The sequence below is a fragment of the Nematolebias whitei genome, chromosome 5, assembly GCF_014905685.2.
Source record: "Nematolebias whitei isolate Nwh7 chromosome 5, NemWhi1, whole genome shotgun sequence".
NCBI classification, from domain to species: Eukaryota; Metazoa; Chordata; class Actinopteri; order Cyprinodontiformes; family Rivulidae; genus Nematolebias; species Nematolebias whitei.
Genome location: NC_056502.1, coordinates 1,590,706 through 1,598,060, shown reverse-complemented (window position 1 = coordinate 1,598,060; position 7,355 = coordinate 1,590,706). Strand labels below are relative to the sequence as shown.

Below are 7,355 nucleotides of genomic sequence, written 5' to 3'. Positions count from 1 at the left end.
GTTTAATAGAATCAGATCTGTGGTGGGCGTGGCTTGAATCAAGATGTCCCAACTTTTTTGGAATCCGGTTTGTAGTTGTCACAGATGTGTCTTGATCTTATTGCCAGTTGTTCAGTGTTATTTATCGAGAGTTCAGTAATCTGACAGCTTGAGAGTAATAACTGTCCTTTAGTCTTTTTGTACGTGATGACAGACTCCTGTATCGTCTGCCCGAGGGTCGTAGGTGGAAGAGTCCTTGTTTTTTTTTATCATTTAACCTTTATACAGTTTAATCCCTTTGAGCCTCGAGGACTCATTTGCAAGAGAGACTTGATTTTAACAAAGAATGATGACAACAATGGACAATCAAAGGACATGTACCGATTTTAATTTTTTTTTTACAAGTGAAAATGTGTAAAATGGTAATTAAAAGGAAAAGTAGCAAAAAAAAAACAACCCAGCTAGATTATAAAACGATGTAGAAAACTACAAAAAGGAACATCTGCAGGAACTTAACAGATGTTTGAAGCCACTTAGAGAGGTCAAAGGTCGAGAGCTTCAGATCTTTTTACAAGATATTCCAGGAAACAGGAGCGGAGTAGGAGAAGGTCCTCTTGTCTAGTTCAGTCCTCACTGAGGGAACACTGCAGGTAATGATGTCCTGAGAGCGCACGCTGTAGCTGCACTCACACAGAGACATGTAGGAGGAGATGTATGAAGGCAGCAGACCAGGAAGTGAGTTAAAGATGAAAATGTACCAGTGAGAGAGTCTGCGTGAAGTTAATGATGTCCAGTTAACCAGTGAATACTGGGTGCAGTGGTGGGTACGGTAGTTACAGCCAGTTATGAATCTTAGTGCACCATGATAGACAGCATCCAACATCTGCAGCATCCAACATCTGCAGCATCCAACATCTGCAGGGTTCTTGTAGGAGCGTTCATGTAAATAATGTCACCGTAATCAATGGAGGGAAGGAAAGTCACAGATACAAGGTGTTTCCTAACATTCAGAGTTAGACAGGATCTGTTTCTGAAAAAGAAACCCAGTTTAACTTTCAGTTTCTTTACCAAGTTTTCTACGTGGAGCTTAAAAGAGAGATGTGAGTCGACCAAGATACCCAAATATTTGTAGGAATCCACTAACACAATAGAGACACCATTTGAGGATAAAATCGGAGGAAGAACTGATCTGACTGACTTCCTGTTTGAAAAAAACAGCCTGTTGGTTTTGTCTTTGTTTAGGACAAGCTTGAGACAGAACAAATCTTGCTGGATGATGTTGAAAGTGGACTGCAAAAGCTGGAAAACCTTAGCAACAGTTTTAGCTTGACAATAAACAACTGTGTCATCAGCATAGAAATGTATGGATGCATCAGGGATGCTTTGACCTACATTACCTAAGTAGATTGAAAAGAGGATGGGTCCTAAGAATGAGCCCTGTGGTACACCAACTGAGCCTTGTGCTGGGTGGATGTTGTCCTTGATGCTGTGTGGACATCGGCTTTGGTAGATGTCCTGGATGGTGTGGAGACTGCTACGAGTGATGTCCTCTGCTGTTTGCACCACCTCTGTAGATCTTTCTGACTGCTGCAGTTCATGTACCACCCTGTGATGCAGCCTGTCAGCAGGCTCTCAATGGTGCACCTATAGAACTTTGTGAGGATGCTGGTGTTTGTACCAAACTTCTTTAGTCTTCATAGGAAGTAGAGTCTTTGTTGGGCTTTCTTGACCACAGTGTCTGTTTGTAAAGTCCAGGACAGTTCCTCAGTAATGTGAACACCGAGGAACTTGAAGCTGCTGACCTGCTCCACCTCATCGTTGTTTATGTTGATGGTGGAGTGCTGACCTCCACACTCTTCCTGAAGTCCACTATCATCTCCTTAGTTTAGCTGACATTTAGAGAGAGGTTATTTTCCTGACACCAGCTGGTCAGTGATTTCGCCTCGTCTCTGTAGGCACTCGTCGTCGTTGGTGATGAGGCCCAAGATGGTGGTGTCATCAGCATACTTGAGGATGATGTTAAAGCTGTGCTTGGCTGTATAGTCGTGTAAAAAGTGAGTACAGGAGTGGACTGAGGACACAGCCCTGAGGTGTACCAGTGCTGAGGACTAGTGTGGAGGAGAGCACTGCCTGTGGTCTGTTGGTGAGGAAGTCCAGTATCCAGCAGCAGATGGACTTCTCCAGGCCCAGTGTGGTGAGCTTGGAGACCAGCTTGGAGAGGATTATGGTGAATGCTGAGCTGTAGTCGATAAAGAGCATTCTCACGAAGGTGTTTACCTTCTCCAGATGGCTGAGGGGGGTGTGAACTCAGTGATGTGCGGTCAGGGGAGGCAGGTGAGGCAGTGCTGCACCTGTCATGTCAAAATACTGACAATGATGAGAGAAAATACATTTGACCACTTGACTGTTTTATAAAACTGTTTTCTGAATTATTTCAACACTTCAATGTTCAGAATCATGGAATTTACACATTTCCTGTTCAAACATGGAATAAATGTGCTGGGCGAGGCAGTGTAGTGCTCTGGGTCACCTCTGGGGGCGCTGTATCATACAATATATGAAGTAGGTGGTTGGTGCATGACCATTGCTGTCTCGGTATATCGTCAATATACATGTTTGGTTACACATGTGCTGCACATGTTGATGTGCTACAGTCTGTCTAACATATTGAATGAATGTGTGTGACACATTTCTTCTTTCTAATGGGTCGTAACGCACGCTGAAAATTCAGAGGTGCGGCAGAAAGTACCATGCCGCACCGTTAGGGGGCAGTGCTGCCCCATAGGGACAAGGAAGCGGGTGCAGTCTGTGTTCTTCTGTTACACAGAGGGGCGGGGGTAAAGCAGACGGTACACTCGTTTAAATTTGTTTAGACAAAATGGAACGTCATATCTCAAAACTAACGGATTTGTCTGAACTATATTTTCAGTTGAATCAAAGTATGAGAGGAAGAAAAAAGAGGCTACGTTGAAATAAAAGCTTCCATTTTGGGTTCATATGTGTGAGCATCCAGTGCCAGACACTGTGTCACCTGTCACAAACCTCACCGCACGTCACTCTGACCTGCTAAAGCAACGGCATCACCTGTAGACCAGTTTGCTCTGGACTGTAGGGGGTCCGGGGTGTCAGGGAGGGGGGCACAGATGTGAGTCTTGATAATTTACTCAAAGCTCTTCATGATGACAGATGTGATATGGGCTGAAAGTCGTTAAGGCAGGATGCTGCAGAGGTCTTTGGGATGGGGACAACAGTGGAGGTCTTGGAGATTGTGGGTACAAGAGACTGGTTCAGAGACCGGTTGAAGATGTTGGTAACACCTTGGTGAGTTGGTCAGCGCACACGCTCAGCACCCGTCCTGGGATGCCATCAGGCCCTGGTGCCTTGTGAGAGTTCCCTGTCTTGAACGCCCGTCTCACTGTAGCAGTGTCTAAACGGAGTGAGGTGTCCTCACTGTCCACATGTGGTCTGGTGACGTGTGTGGTGGTGTTTGCATCAAACCGGGTGTAGAAGGTGTTGAGCTCGTCCAGACATGATGCGCTGGTCATCTCCACAGACGTGTTCCTTCTCTTGTAGTCTGCGATAGATGGATGGCAGTCTTTGTTACTTTGGTCCAGCTCTCTGCAGGTCATTCATCTGGTCCCTCCGTGCAGTTCTGGGATGTTAGCGCACCGCTCTCTGATCATCTTGTCCCCACTGAGCTCCTGATCGAGGGAGGTTATCAGTGGTCTTGTAGGTCTTCCTTTTTCTTCCAGTTGCTCCCTCAGTTGATTGATTTTCAACAACCTGCTGCCTATTGTAGATTCACTCTTCCCAACCTGGTGCAGGTCTACAGTCTTCGTCCTGGTGTCGTCAACAGCTCTTTGGTCTTGGCCATGGTTAAGTTTGGAGTCGGACTGTTTGAGGCTGTGGACAGGTGTCTTTTATACAGATAACGAGGTCAAACTGGTCCTTTAATGCAGGTAACGTGGAGAACAGAAGAGCTTCTTAAAGAAGAAGCTACAGGTCTGTGAGGGACAGAAATCTTGTTTGTTAATGACCAAATACTTATTTTCCACCATAATTTATACATACATTGTTTAAACCCCCTACAGAGTGATTTCCTGGATTGTCTCATAGTTCAAGTGTACCTATGATGAAAATTACTGACCCCTCATCTGTCCAAGTCGGAGAACTGGCACAGTCTGACTAAATACTTCTTCGCTCCACTGTTTGTTGTCTGTTCCAGAACTCTTTGGTTTTTTAGGTTTTAATTCAAACATCCTCAGCAGATTCCTCATCACTTATACATTTCAGTGGTTCGGACCGGACTACATTTTAGTTTTGTTGCCTGTTTGCGCTTCATTTTTTCCAGAATATCAGAACTTGTTTGTGGAGGTTTTACCCACCAGACAGACTTGTTGTTTCCTTAACCTGCCGTCTCCCCAGGTGGACAACTCTCTGTACAACTCGGCGTACCTGTCCCCGCCTCCTGATGCCAGCTGGAGAAGGTAGTGTCTGTTAACCCCTCCCCCTTCATGTCTCTGTCCACTGGGACACCTGTTTGCTCATTTCTGAAGAAGCATCTTCATCTGCTCCCGCTGCTTCAAGGTCTCCCTGAAACCTCCGTGCGACCTCAGGTGGTTTCAGTCCAATCAGCTTCAACAGAGCTGACGAGGTTAGGGAGGAAAACATCCCATAAAGCCACCGGGAACATTTCTAACAGGTGGAGGATTAAACAAGCACTCGTTAATTTAAGATGAGTGAAACCCACAGAAACGAGCAGCGCATACAGACGGGGGACATTAAATGTTCTGCTGCAGACTTTGGTTCAGATTTCCAGCATGCTTCATGTCTTTGGTTCATTCTAACTAAAATAACTAGAACCCATCAGCTGTTCAGAGAGAGACTGGTCTGCAGGGGGTCGGCTCTGAAGGTTCTGTTCTGGAGGACTCTCTGGGGTGAGCTCCACTACCCAACAACCGTCAGTAAAGACTTGCAGTCCTTTTCCATTAGTGTCGGTGCAGCATGCTTTGACTCGGCTCGGCTCCGAGGCTTTTCCGCTAGCAATTGTTTGTGGAACCGGCACCTTTTTCTCTGGGGTTCCAAGCGTACCGTGCTGGCCTTAAAACGTGACGTCGGAACACGGTCGGTCACAGAATGTCAGGGGGCGGAGTCACTGGTTGTTTGAGAAACTTTCACAACAGCCCAGTCGGCCATTTGCAGTCCAGTAGTCCCTCGCTACTTCGCAGTTCATTTATCACAGACTATCACGGTTTTTCAAAATAAGATTGGACATGACACACAATTGGCTGATTGATGGATGAGTTGCACGATCGGCATGGAATTTTTATTTAAAATAAATATTTTAAATTATTTAGCACCTGCTGCGCCTCTGTGCAGCCCACACTGCAGGATTAACTTCCTGCTTCAGCTGATCAGCTGATCTCCATGCAGAGCGGAGAAGTGGGCCGGTCCAAGCAGATGGTCCTCTAGTCCTGATCCTGGTTCTGCTAAAGGTTTCTTCCTCATGAGGGAGTTTTTCTTTCCACTGTCGCCTTCATGCTTGTTCAAGATGAGAGTTCTGTGATGGAGTTAAACTCAAAGCTGCTCCTCAGATAAATAATGTTCAATTATTATTTTATACATGAATGTTTCTGTTAAATTATTATTTTATACATGAATGTTTCTGTTCAATTATTATTTTATACATGAAAGTTTCTGTTCAATTATTATTTTATACATGAATGTTTCTGTTCAATTATTATTTTATAGATGAATGTTTCTGTTAAATTATTATTTTATAGATGAAAGTTTCTGTTAAATTATTATTTTATAGATGAAAGTTTCTGTTAAATTATTATTTTATAGATGAAAGTTTCTGTTCAGGCCCTGAGACGACTTCTGTTGTGACCTGGAGTTCAGAAATAAATTTAATAGAATTGAATAAACACCACATCCAAGCATCAATTTTGATATTTTATCTTTTGATTAACAAGGTTTACTTCCAATATTTTTTATTATTTATCTCCCTCTCGGACTCATGGGATCATCAGATCCAATTTCCTCCCAGGAATAATCTCAACAGCTATTTTTACACCCAGTTTAAAAAAGTTTTGTCCCATAAATCCCAGCATTGAAATAAATCTCTTATAATAAAACAAAGGCATTTTATCCCCGTCTTCTGTTTTCATATTCACTCTTACGCTCATTTAGACCAAGTTTTCAGTTGTGAAGAGTTTTCTAGAAGCAGTTAGTTTCGTCCCGTATGTTTCCTGGACTGAAACTTGTCCAGCTGCGCCTCAACATCTTTAAACTCTTCTAAAAAAAGCTCAGCTCAGACCTCTGACGACGTTGGACGCTACTGTCCAAGGAGGACATTGTTGTCTCATGCCTGGACGGCATCTTTCTCTCAGCTCTGCCTTTTCTTTTCCTCTCTGTCCCTCGGCTGAGGAAGAGAGCGACCGCAGCACCGGTCATCTCTCTCCCGTCTCCCCGTGGAGTCCGTCAGCTGTCCGGCAGAAATCAAAACGAGTCGGGTCTAAATCTCTAGATTATTTTCTTGCCTCGGCTTCTCAGCGTCTCCTTCATCAGGCAAGTTAAAAATAAAAGACGACAAACTGGATCCGAGCACACACTCTTTATTTTTCCTGCGCAGCTCCATCTTGTACACACAAACGCATCGTCGACATGGTTTCTGTGCTCGTCTAGTCCCAGACTGAAGGTTCCCAGAGCCTCCACGTTAGACCCCAGGTCCCCCAGAAACATTAAGACCCTAGACCTTTATGGCGCCCTGATTTATTGTTTGTACACTTCTCTTACTTTAACCTCATTTTACTGTAGTTTATTGTTGTCTGTACTTTATATGGAGCAGGTCTCGTGAAATGAGTCCTCGAGGCTCAGTGAGACCAACCTGGACAAATAAAGGTTGAGTGAAAGTTAAAAAACAATCCTCTCCCCTCCTCCTGCGCATGGCTTCACTCGTTCGTCCCCCGTCACGTCCCACAACATCAGCCGAACCCTCTCATTGCAGGAGCTCGGTCCTGTCCCCCGTGCGTGGCATCAGATGAGCCTGGTGGTCCGGGCGGTGTTGGGGGCAGCTCCAGGACCAAATGTTGGACAGTTATCCTGTCGTCATCTCATTAATCAAATAATCCACATGAGGAGGCGGGAAGATGTTCTCAACGCAGGTTTAATCCTTGCAAGGGGTGCAGCATTGAAACAGGCGAGATGTACGAAGGTGTGCCCGCGGACAACGAGTTGGTAAAAGCTTAACAGTTCTGAGACGGGACGAGGCGAAGACCTCCGCTTCAGCTCCCAGCTGCTGAAGGCGTCAGACGTTCCCAGACTCCTCTCTGAGACGTTCCCAGACTCCCCTCTGAGACGTTCCCAGACTCCCC

At 45.1% G+C, this 7,355-nt stretch overlaps 1 protein-coding gene across 1 annotated transcript in view; it reads left to right on the top strand.

Moving 5' to 3' along the window:
- The window catches only part of LOC119409778 (CREB-regulated transcription coactivator 2), a gene marked incomplete in the record, with an annotated part of 35,578 nt that overhangs the window by 1,149 nt on the left and 27,074 nt on the right, over positions 1-7,355 (top strand).